Source organism: Erythrolamprus reginae, chromosome 1 (genome assembly GCF_031021105.1).
Source record: "Erythrolamprus reginae isolate rEryReg1 chromosome 1, rEryReg1.hap1, whole genome shotgun sequence".
In the NCBI taxonomy this organism is placed as follows: Eukaryota; Metazoa; Chordata; class Lepidosauria; order Squamata; family Dipsadidae; genus Erythrolamprus; species Erythrolamprus reginae.
The window spans coordinates 416,122,715-416,135,734 of record NC_091950.1 but is presented as its reverse complement, the minus strand read 5'-3'; the positions used below and the strand labels follow the sequence as shown (position 1 = coordinate 416,135,734).

General features: G+C 40.3%; 1 protein-coding gene across 1 annotated transcript in view; it reads left to right on the top strand.

The window, feature by feature from the left end:
* LHX1 (LIM homeobox 1) overlaps positions 1–13,020 on the top strand; it is a gene marked incomplete at its 5' end in the record, with an annotated part of 68,061 nt that overhangs the window by 7,025 nt on the left and 48,016 nt on the right. The window lies entirely within an intron of this gene.

Genomic DNA, 13,020 nt, shown 5'->3' with positions numbered 1-13,020 from the left:
CAAGGAGGGTGGGGGCAACTCTCATATTTGGGGGGTGTTGGGTCAAAAGGGTCAGGGCTGCCACAGAGAAGGCTCTTACCCTGGGTCCCACCAAACGACATTGTTTCGTTGACGGGACCCGGAGAAGGCCAACTCTGTGAGACCTAACTGGTTGCTGGGATTCGTGCGGCAGAAGGCGGTCCTGGAGATATTCTGGTCCGATGCCATGAAGGGCTTTGTAGGTCATAACCAACACTTTGAATTGTGACCGGAAACTGATCGGCGACCAATGCAGACTGTGGAGGGTCGGTGTAACATGGGCATATTTAGGAAAGCCCATGATAGCTCTCGCAGCTGCATTCTGCACGATCTGAACGTTGATTTTTTTCTTTCAGACCTTTCATTACCTATCTAGGTAACTTCACCAGTGCTAGTGACGGAATGGGAGTTTGCTTTCATTTTATATTTTGGCGGCTTGCCCTGTCCGTGGGGTTGAAAATGGTTTTGGAGCTTGTTTACTGTTAGCTTGTTTGGGGTATTTTTTATACTTCTTGAGCATTGATCAAATGTTCATAATTGGTATTATAGCATTGTTAGGCCAACATTCAAGAAGCAAACATTATTCCAAACGAGCTAGACGTAAACCAACCAACCAAAGAACCTCCAAGGCTACTCCCACTACTACTGACAGGCCAATAATAGAATGTGCAAACTGTCACTCCCTACTAACACTGATGAAGTTACCTAGTTTGGTAATAAAACAGCGAGAAAACAAACAAGTTCCGAGAGCATCAAGGATCCTCTATATCAGGGGTGTCAAACTCAATATCATTGAGGGCCGCACCAGGGTTATGTTTAACCATGGCCATGGCCACAGTGGGCATAGCCAACTCGACATCACTCATATTAGGGGCACTTATGGTGACCTGACAACTCTGTCAATAAAAATGGGCTCCTGACAGTGATGGGCTCCCATTCTTTCCCTTCTGGGCTCTGGGTATGTTTTTCCAATGACAGTAAATGAGGTTGAATTGTATATTTTTGTGTGCCTGTGTGCAATAGGTATGTACACATAGGGCATATGTACATAGAATTAAATAGTATATTTTGGGCGTTCAGTAATAGTAAATAGATGGGGAAATTGTATCTCTTTGCGGCAAGGAGAGGCCAGGCACCCTAACCCTAACCCTTGAAATGAGTGATGTCAAGTTGGTCAACTTTAAGCCAGTTACATGACCTTTAAGCCACCTCCGGTCACATGATTTTGAAGCCACTCCCACCCGGTTGCATGGCCAGCAAGCCACACCCACAAAATAAGCCACACTCACAGTGTAGTAGTAAAAAATTTTGCAGCCCTTCACTGGCTCCTGAGCTCTGTTTTCGACTGAAACGGCCTCCTGCAAACCTCTGCCAGAAAAAACAGAGCTCAGGAGGGCCGCAGTCATATACTGGAGCTTTATTTTTGCTGGCAGAGGCACCGCAGGCCAGTTTATGTGGCAGGCCAAAAGTCTACAAATCAAATGGTGGTTTCGGCCTGACACCTTCCTTGTCTCCAGGGCAGCCCTGCAGGCCGCATCTAAGTACCCTGCAGGCCGGATCCAGCCCTCAGGCCTTCAGTTTGACACCCCTGCCCTATATAGAAGATTATTTTATGATGGCAAAAAAAAAAAGGCAGCGGTTTTCCGAAAGGGAGGGAGAACATATCGGCATTATTTTATAACAAAACAGAACACGGAGTCCCATGGCAGGTTGTCTGAGGAACAAACTTTATTAAAAGGCAGCGGCTTTTGTGAGCTGCCGCTGGCTTCATCGGAGGCATTCAGCCGTCGACCCAATCTATGCATTGGATTAAATGAAACGCAGCTCACCGAAGCTGTTAATAAAAGTTGCCGTTCAGAAAAGGTGCTGTGGGACTCCGCTTTGTCCAGCGTCAGGTGTCAAAGCAATCGGTTCTTTTGGGTCCAGAACAGAACAACCGGGCCAGGAAATAAAGGATTTTAAGCTTTATTATTTGTTAAAAGCGTAGCAAAGTAATGGCGAACCATGTTTTCCTCGGGTGCCAAAAGCACATATGGATGTGCTATCGTGCATGCACACCCATAATTCAATGCCTGGGGACAGCAAATAATAATAATAATCCCCTTATATAGAGCGCTAGTGAGACCACATTTGGAATACTGTGTTCAGTTCTGGAGACCCCACCTACAAAAAGATATTGACAAAATTGAAAGGGGTCCAAAGAGGGGCTACAAGAATGGTGGAAGGTCTTAAGCATAAAACGTATCAGGAAAGACTGAATGAACTCAATCTGTATAGTCTGGAGGACAGAAGGAAAAGGGGGGACAGGATCGAAACATTTAAATATGTTAAAGGGTTAAATAAGGTCCAGGAGGAAACAGGAAAGTGAACACAAGAACAAGGGGACACAATCTGAAGTTAGTTGGGGGAAAGATCAAAAGCAACATGAGAAAATATTATTTTACTGAAAGAGTAGTAGATCCTTGGAACAAACTTCCAGCAGACGTGGTTGGTAAATCCACAGTAACTGAATTTAAACATGCCTGCAATAAACATATATCCATTGTAAATAGTATAAGGGCAGACTAGATGGACCATGAGGTCTTTTTTTGCCATCAGTCTTCTATGTTTCTATAATAATAATAATAATAATAATAATAATAATAATAATAATAATAATAATAGTAATAGTAATAGTAATAGTAATAGTAATAGTAATAGTAATAGTAATAGTAATAGTAATAGTAATAATAATAATAATAACAACAATTATTATTATTATTATTATTTATTAGATTTGTATTCCGCCCCTCTCCGAGGACTCGGAGCTGCTCCCAACAGTGCTGCCAGTTCGATCGCGAAGATAGCACGAGGTTTCGCCCACTCACCTAGATGCCCTCCATTGGGTTCTTTTACCCTCTGCACATGCACAGAAGGCTTTGCGCATGCGCAGAGGGTAAAAGAACCCAAATGGGGTTGGCGGGGTGGACCCTTGTGCTGCCTTCCCGACCAGGTCTCTGACGACTGACAGGCGCAAGCAAACCAGGAGCATTTCACCGCTGCTTTTGATCACAATTGAACCCAACATTTATGCTGCTAAGATTTGCGAAGGGAATTTTGCCCCATTTTACGGCCTTTCTTTGTTAAGTTGTTAAGCAAAGTTAAGTCGTTAAGAGCCGGGGTGGCGCAGCAGGTAGAGTGCTGTACTGCAGGCCACTGAAGCTGACTAGATCTGAAGGTCAGCGGTTCAAATCTTATCACCGGCTCAAGGTTGACTCAGCCTTCCATCCTTCCGAGGTGGGTAAAATGAGGACCCGGATTGTGGGGGCAATAGGCTGCCTCTGTTAAAAAGTGCTATTGCTAACATGTTGTAAGCCTCCCTGAGTCTAAGGAGAAGGGCAGCATAAATATTGAATAAATAAAATAAATAAATTACTGGGGGGGTTTCAGACTACAAGACGCATCTTAGTTTTAGGAAAGAAAAATTTAGAAAAGGTTGATGGGGAGGTGAATTGGCCTTCCTGAATATCCTCAATCAACTGTTCACAGAGGTGAACTTTAGCAACAGTTTCCTTCATTGTGAGCTCTGTGCCTTGCTTTTTCAGCCTGTGGAACCTCCGTTTCAGAGGCTGGGCAGGACTACATTCAGTGTGTAAGGCTCACCAAGTTTTCACCTTCTTTTAGGTGTGTCTTATACTCCGAAAAAATACAATAGTAACACAGTTGTTAAGTGAACCTCAGGAAAGACTTCATGAACTCAATCTGTATAGTCTGGAGGACAGAAGGAAAAGGGGGGACATGATTGAAACATTTAAATATGTCAAAGGGTTAAATAAGGTCCAGGAGGGAAGTGTTTTTAATAGGAAAGTGAACACAAGAACAAGGGGACATAATCTGAGGTTAGTTGGGGGAAAGATCAAAAGCAACATGAGAAAATATTATTTTACTGAAAGAGTAGTAGATCCTTGGAACAAACTTCCAGCAGACGTGGTAGATAAATCCACAGTAACTGAATTTAAACTATGCCTGGGATAAACATATATCCATCCTAAGATAAAATACAGAAAATAGTATAAGGGCAGACTAGATGGACCATGAAGTCTTTTTCTGCCGTCAGACTTCTATGTTTCTAATCTAACTTGCTCGTTGACCTTGCTTGTCAGAAGGTCCCAAAAGAGGATCACATCACTCTGGGACACGGCAAATATAAATGTAAATGCGAGTCAGATGCCAAGCACCTGAATTCTGATCATGTGACCATAGGTATGACACAACAATCACAAGCGGGAAAAACTGTCATGAAGAGCCATATTTTTCAATACCATTGCAACTTTGAGCATTTAGCATTTAGACTTATATACTGCTTCACAGTGCTTTACTTCTTTCTCTAAGCGGCTTACAGGGAGTAAACCTATTGCCCCCAACAATCTGGGTCCTCATTTTACCCACCTCAGAAGCATGGGAGGCTGAGTCAACCTTGAGCCTACTGAGATTCGATCTGCCAAACTGCTGGCAGCCGGTGATCAGCAGAAATATTATTATTACTTACTTACTTACTTACTTACTTACTTACTTACTTACTTACTTACTTACTTACTTACTTACTTACTTACATACTTACTTACTTACTTACTTACCTACCTACTTACTTACTTATTTATTGGATTTGTATGCCGCCCCTCTCCGTAGACTCGGAGCGGCTAACAACAGTGGTACAAAACAGCATGTAAATCCAATACTAAAACAGCTAAAAAAAACCTTATTTGTAAAAACAAACATACATACAAACAAACATACCATGCATAAATTGTAAAGGCCTAGGGGGTTTTAAGGAGCTTACGAAAGGCGAGGAGGGTGGGGGCAATTCTAATCTCCGGGGGGAGTTGGTCCCAGAGGGCCGGGGCCACCACAGAGAAGGCTCTTCCCCTGGGCCCGCCAAACGACATTGTTTTGTTGACGGGAACTGGAGAAGGCCCACTGCACCAATGAGGCTCTCGGTCCCTAAATGAACTGTTATAAGTTGAGGACTGCCTGTATTTATTAATTTTTTAAGATCCCATTTTCACTACTTTCTAAGCAACTCAAGGCAGCACACACAGCTTATTTCTCTCCTCCGAATCCTGCGAGGTGGGTTGGGCAGAGAGAAAGTGACTCAAAATCACCCAGCTGACTTTCATGGACTAGAATTTAGAGTTTTCTGGTGATTGGGCAACAGTCATCCATCCAGGTTTCCTGTGGAAGGCAGGACTTGAACTCACCTCTGCTAGTGCTTGGCCCAAAGTCATCTATCTGGGTTTCATAGAGAATGCAGGACTAAGAACTTCCTCTTTCCTGGTTTCTTTATGATGCCTTAACCGCTAGACAAAACTGGCTCACCAAATAATTATCTTTCACATCACCTTTGAAAATTATCTTTCAAATAGCATAGATAAATACATCCTAAGTGCAAATAGCATTATTTGAATAGAAGACTCCCAAATCAAGATTTTGCTAATCCATTAACAAGATCAGGAGACAGTTAATACATTTGCAAGCTTGACAGAGTAAGTAAAATTCGGTAGTGCATCTGACAGAGCTTGAAAACAGTGATTCCTATCCTTGGCAATTTTACTTTCTATGGACTTCAAGTCCCAGAATTCTCCAGGCAGCATTCTGGCAGGAGAATTCTGGGTGTTGAAGTCCACACATCAGTGAAATTACCAAGGTTGGAAATCACTGCTTTAGATAATCAAAGGCCTTGCAATTTAAGATTCTAAATTTATTCCCTATTTGGGGCACAAGAGTTGAATATCTAAAATTGACTCATTATTATTATTATTATTATTATTATTATTATTTATTAGATTTGTATGCTGCCCCTCTCCAAAGACTCGGGGCGGCTAACAACAATATAAAAAGACAATGTAAACAAATCTAATATTAAAAACAATCTAAAAAACCCCAATTTAAAGAACCACTCATACATACAAGCATACCATGTATAAATTCTATAAGCCTAGGATGAAGGGAAATTTCAATTCCCCCATGCCTGACGACAGAGGTGGGTTTTAAGGAGCTTGCGAAAGGCAAGGAGGGTGGGGGCAACTCTGATATCTGGGGGGAGCTGGTTCCAGAGGGTCGGGGCCGCCACAGAGAAGGCTCTTCTCCTGGGTCCCGCCAAACAACATTGCTTAGTCGACGGAACCCGGAGAAGGCCAACTCTGTGGCACCTAACCGGTCGCTGGGATTCTTCCTGCTAATCCCTCCTGCTTTCTGGAAAACCTCCCTAGTAAATCACACCTATTATTACTACTACTATTATTATTATTATTATTATTATTATTATTATTATTATTATTTATTAGATTTGTATGCCGCCCCTCTCCGAAGACTCGGGCGGCTCATTTTAGCCATCTTTTCTTTACCTTTTTAACCACAAAGGGCATTTTGAATTTTCCAGGCATTTGAATTTCTTTTATTTTTATTTCTTTTATTTCTTTATTTTTAGCCAGGACTTCATTTTCAAATCTTTTACACTGCTATGATGCTCATATCTCATTTTATTCCTGCTCCCTTTGACATGCTGTGTCTTTTTCACCAATGTTGTGGATTTTTAAAACTCTATTTTTATTGTTTTTTAAAGTAAAGTGCAGATTTTAAATATATTGCATGCTGTCCTGGGGGGGAAAATATTTTTGAAATGAGTGAGGAAACAGCAAGATGAAATGTTGGAATAAATAAATAACTGGGAAGGGGTCATACATGAAACTCCTACTTATTTCCATCAAGAGAAGACATATTAAATTGTGTTTAATTATTATATCCATACAAAACTGGACAGGAGAAATCTTTACCTTTTATATATTATGTTAAATTGCTATGCAATTTTAATCAAGTAAGGACACTTTACATTATACTGTAATATTAAATCCCAAATCTAGAATTTCCTAAGCGCACAATAGCCACAATTGCTATTGTTGTGCATTTATTCTTCACATTTATACCCTCTTTCTCTCCCCCCCCTCCACCCCAAACCTTAAGAGCTCAGGATGGCTTATCTGGGATATTCCATTTTATTCTGACAGTGAACCTATAACATAGATCAAGCAGTGATGTTAAAGCTCAGAAAGTGATTTGAACCGTTCTCTCTTTAATCCAGGAGAAGACGATTTAGACTTCCTTGTTTTTATCCTAGAATCTCGAGAGCAAAGCCATACCAAAAAAGAGAAGCTTTAAGATGTGATATTTTCATACCATGGATTTATTTTAGGGGACTGTGAGAGTTTAAATACCTTCCATCCCAAATACCTTTTCTTGTTTCCGGAAAGCTTTCTTCATTTCTTTTGTATAATTTAAGGATACATTCTTACGTTAAGGATAAAGTGAGGATAAATTTAAGGATACATTAAGGATGAACAAAGGATAAATTGTGAGTGTGATTTTGTGACTATCGCACCCCCCAAAATTGGGAACCCTTGTCAAATTATCACACATTCCTGATGAGCTGATCAGTAAATCCACATGTTCTCCCCAAATTTATCACCCTTATCACTTGTCACCCTTCACACTTACAACATTATCTCTCCTTCGAAGGGATACCAGCAGTAAAAATAAAAACATTATCATAATAACAACAGCACCAATATCAACAGCAATTCATTCTGGCATGAGGACCTGTGAGACATGATTAATTATAGTTGATGGCGTATCCTCAACTGCCTTTCTATTTCTTTTCTTCTTGTAGGTGTGCATTTTTTTTCATGTTAATTTTTTATGAATTTAAGGGAATGTCTTGAACTGGATTCCCACACCCTGAATCCTGTAAATCAGATAACATAAACAAACAAAGAAACAACACTATTATTATATTGTATTGTATTATATTATACATTCTGCCGTATAGAACATTCTGCACTTTTATGGTTGTTTATTGGCTCTATTTTATTTATTAATTACATTTATATGCCACCCATCTTGCTATTCAATGTTACAACGTGAAAACAACAACAACAGTATTATTATATATTATTACAGTATATTGTTGTTGTTTTTCATACTGTAACATTGATAGCAAAATGGGAGGCATATAAATGTAACGAATAAGTAAAATAGATAAATAAACAACCGTAATAGTGCAGAATGTAATTAATTAATTAATTAATTAAACTAATAACAATAACAATAACAACAACAACAACAATAATAATAATAATAATAATAATAATAATAATAATAATAATAATGTGGAATTTAGAGCTCGGCCATGCTTAGAAAACAGCTCAATCCTTAGCAGACCTTAAAAGTTAGAACCACTTCTTGCATATTTAATTCTAGAGGTATTTATTTGGAAGAAAATGTATCTCTGAATCAGAAAGACACTTCAACACACACACACACACTCAGTCAATCAGTGTTGCTTCCTAGGTTGACAGTTCGATTTCACAGAAGTTTGATTTTACTTGGAGTTATATTATGTTGTTTAAATGTTCCCTTTATTTCTTTGAGCAGGATAGATAGATAGATTAGATAGATAGATAGATAGATAGATAGATAGATAGATAGATAGATAGATAGATAGATAGACAGAGATAGATAGATAGATAGATAGATGATAGATAGATAGATAGATGATAGATAGCATAGATAAATAGATAGATAGATAGACAGAGATAGATAGATAGATAGATAGATAGATAGATAGATAGATAGATAGATAGATGATAGATAGATAGATAGATAGATGATAGATAGATAGATAGATAGATAGATAGATAGATAGATAGATAGATAGACAGACAGAGATAGATAGAGATAGAGATAGATAAATTCATAGATTGCCAAGATAGATAGATAGATAGAGAGAGAGAGAGAGAGAGAGAGAGAGAGAGAGAGAAATAGAAATAGATAAATTCATAGATTGCCTAGATAGATAGATAGATAGATAGATAGATAGATAGATAGATAGATAGATAGATAGATAGATAGATTTCATTTTGTCTTCTAGGATGGGCTTTTGTTCATTCTCTTCTCCCTCTAAGTCGTTTCTCAGTCTTCTGCAAAGTCGTTCCTTCTTGTCGTTCATGGGTTTTGTTCCTTCTCATCCCTCCTTTCTCTCCTTTTATCTTTGTGATTTCCCCTTTCTTTGGCTTCCTTCTATGCATCACAATTAGGAAAGAAAACTATTTTGTTATTTAGGAATGCAGGGGGGAGGTAGTGGGGGGTGGGGGGAGTCTGGATTGGAGAAAAGGCTGTAAGCTTTCTCGCGGATCAGAATCAAAGCTTCAGTGGCCCGGAAAGATTGACTGAATGTCAGACAAATATTTGAAGTGATGGGGTGGTGTTGCTTGCCGAGTCTGATTTCAGCCGACTTGTTTGTTTCTTTTACTTTGCTGGTGGTGGTGGTGGTGGGGTGTGTGTGTGTATTACTAAAGTCACACCAGACAAAGCGGATCACAAGGGTCGGGGAGATGTGTAACTCGCTATCCACACTTGGTTGTAAACTATGGGGGGCGGAGCAAGCCGTGAGGTGTCTATGGGTCTCTTCCTTTTGGAAAAGCGGCGCTGGGGGAACCGAAAATTGGATCCCCATTTTTGTTTGTTTGTTTGTTTGTTTGTCTGTCTATCTCTATCTATCTATCTATCTATCTATCTATCTATCTATCTATCTAGTCCAATACACAATGAGGGTTTTAGTGGGTATATATCTATATACACATAGTAAAATACATGATGAAGGTTATAGAGGAGATACTCATAGTAAAATATATCTAAGAAATAATAGAAAAGAAGGTATAGTAATAGAACATATCAATGAAAGAATAGAAGAAGAGATACAGGAATAGAAGAAAGGTATAGGAGATATAGGAGAGCAATAGGACAGGGGACGGAAGGCACTCTAGTGCACTTGTACTCGCCCCTTACTGACCTCTTAGGAATCTGGATATGTCAACCGTAGATAATCTAAGGGTAAAGTGTTGGGGGTTTGGGGATGACACTATGGAGTCCGGTAATGAGTTCCACGCTTCGACAACTCGGTTACTGAAGTCATATTTTTTACAGTCAAGTTTGGAGCGGTTAATATTAAGTTTAAATCTGTTGTGTGCTCTTGTGTCGTTGTGGTTGAAGCTGAAGTAGTCGCCGACAGGCAGGACCTTGCAGCATTTTAAATGCCAGGGAGATCAGAGAAGGCAGACGGGCCATGTGGATTTTGCTGGAAAGCATTTTTGGGGTGGGAGTCAGGCGTTGGGTCATGGCAGTGAAGAAATTCACAGGCCAGGCCAATGTTTGGCCAGGCAGACTTAACACAGAGGTGCCTGGGTCAGTTTTCACACCCAAGTGCCAGTGTGTACACGTGTAAAGTGTGAAGGCTTGTGGGGAGGGAGAGGAAGGAGGAGGTTGGGGACTTGGGAACAATTGTCACTCCCATGTGAGAAATTGTTAACACAGTCCTTCTTCTCTTAAGTTTAAAGAACTAAAAAAAAATGGAGTGAGATACAGAGATTAACTTTAGGAAAGGTGGGATGTCTTTATATGAAATCTAATACATGGTCTGGCAGAGCGTATTTTATTTATTTTTAAATTACACCGGTCAACACAAAAAAATAATCAGCAAAGGCAATGCAGTATGTCTGCTTTATGGAGTTTGATGTGCTGATTCCATAAATACGCTTAGTTTTGCTCTATCACATAAAGTTTCTGATATCGAAGCATTTTTATTATTACATTATTTCTACATTTGTAATATATGTGTTAATTACTGGTGGGTAAATCCACAGGAACTGAATGGTATTGCCATTCTCAAAGGCTGCTTATCATCCAAGGCTGTGGTCATCTCCAAAGTCGACTGGAGTTGGGTGGCCCACAAATTTAAGCAAAATCAAAAACAAAATTTAAATAATAAAGTAAAAAAACCTTGATCTGAGGGGTCCTTGGTGTTCCCATGAGCTCGGTTGTTTTCTTCCAGACATTTCATTACCCATCTAGCTAATGGCATCAGTGCCGATGACCATAGAATATCTGTCGCTAAGCAAGGTGGCTATTAAATAAGTTGCACCACTGGTTTTAACCAGCGGAGATCAGGGAGAGGCAGAACATTAGTTTTTCACAATCTACCATGTTTAATATTCTTAGAGACCCAACAACCACTGTGAAATGTGAGGTTTTCAGAGGGAAGATGGATAGTTCTTCTCAGCTGTTTAATAAAGGTGGCACCTCAAGTCCAATGTATTGACCCCAAGACCCTGCCTCGATTCCCTGTTCACAAACTCTGTCCACATTCAAGCTTTCTTCTGCTTATGTTAAGATGGGCCATCTGAACGGGTTGATCTGAAATAGTTTGGGATCGGAAACACTTGGGGAATGATTGCAAATTTCTAATAGCTGCCTCTGTAGTTTTTAGATAAGGAGAGTTGCAATATCCGTGTTGGTCATCATCAGTGACGGGCTCCTATGGGTACGGTCAGGTACACAGAACCGGTAGAAAAAAATTGAATATTTTTCTTTTTTTTCCCTTCTGGGCTCTGGGTGTGTTTTTCCTATCAGAGTAAATGAGGTTGAATGTGTATAATTTTAGAAGAGTTGTGCATGCGTGTGTGTGTGTACATATACATATGCAGTTTATATCAGTGTTTCCCAACCTTGGCAACTTGAAGATATCTGGACTTCAATTCCCAGAATTCCCCAGCCAGCGAATGCTGGGAGTTGAAGTCCAGATATCTTCAAGTTGCCAAGGTTGGGAAACACTGGTTTATATAGTATATATTTTTGTGTGTAATATGTATGTACACATATGGCATATATACATAGAATTAAATAGTATATTTTGGATGTTCAGTAAAATTTGTTAGCCGCTCTGAGTCTACGGAGAGGGGCAGCATACAAATCTAATAAATTATTATTATTATTATTATTATTATTATTATTATTATTATTATTAATAGTAAATAGAGAGGGAAATTGTATCTCTTTGAGGCAAGGAGAGGCAAGGCACCCTAACCCAAACCCTTGACATGAGTGACGTCACATTGGCCACCCTTAAGCCAGTCACATGACCTTTAAGCCACCCTCCCAGTCACATGATCATCAAGCTACTCTCACTTGGTCACATGGCTGCAAGCCACCCCCACAAAATAAGCCACATCCACAGTGTGGTAGTAAAAATTTTTGCAGCCCTTCACTGGTCATCATCTGCTTTGACTTTTAACCATTCTGTTAACCGTTCCTGAAGGCCAATGGTATTTGATAGCACGTTGTTATTTAGGTTATTTACAATTATTTACGATAGCACGCTGCTTGGAGGTATACCATAGATCAGGGGCGATTTCAAACTCGATTTCATTGAGGGCCGCATCAGGGTTTTGTTTGACCTCGGGAGCGGGGAAGGGCCAAGGTGGGTGTGGCCAGCTCGACATCAGTTGTGTTGGAGGCGCCTGTGGTGGCCTGGACACTCTACCAGTAAAAACGGAGCTCAGAAGGGCCACATGTGGGCCCACTCAAGCTCTGTTTTTGCTGGCAGAGGCACCGCGGGCCTGTCCTTCACTTCCCAGGGCAGCCCTGCAGGCCGCATCTAAGCACCCCGGAGGTCGGATGCTGCCCTCAGGCCTTGGATTTGATACCCCTGCCATAGATGGTTACCTTTCTTAGATGTTGAATTGTAACATCTATCCTATTGCGACTCTGGGATGCCATATTACGATGGTTTTTATCATGGTTTTACCTTACTTTAATATTTTATTTCATATATTGTACTGTCTACGTGTTATAAATGCATACAAGTGGTTGGTTCCTACCAGTGTGGTCCAGTTCACTGCTCCGGTAGCGGCCCGTCAATTGCGCAATGCTGGCGCGACGGTTCCGGTTTGTCTTTGCTGGTCTGTGCGCGCCGCCATCTTTAAAAAAAATTTTTTTTGCTATTTTTGGCTCTCTGAGCATGCGCAGAAGGAAAATTGTCCCTTTGTGCATGCGCAGAAGCAAAATTGTGCTGGGGGCGTGCGCGTGCACATCATCGCAATGTGCATGCAGCACATTGGTATGAAACAGTAAGCA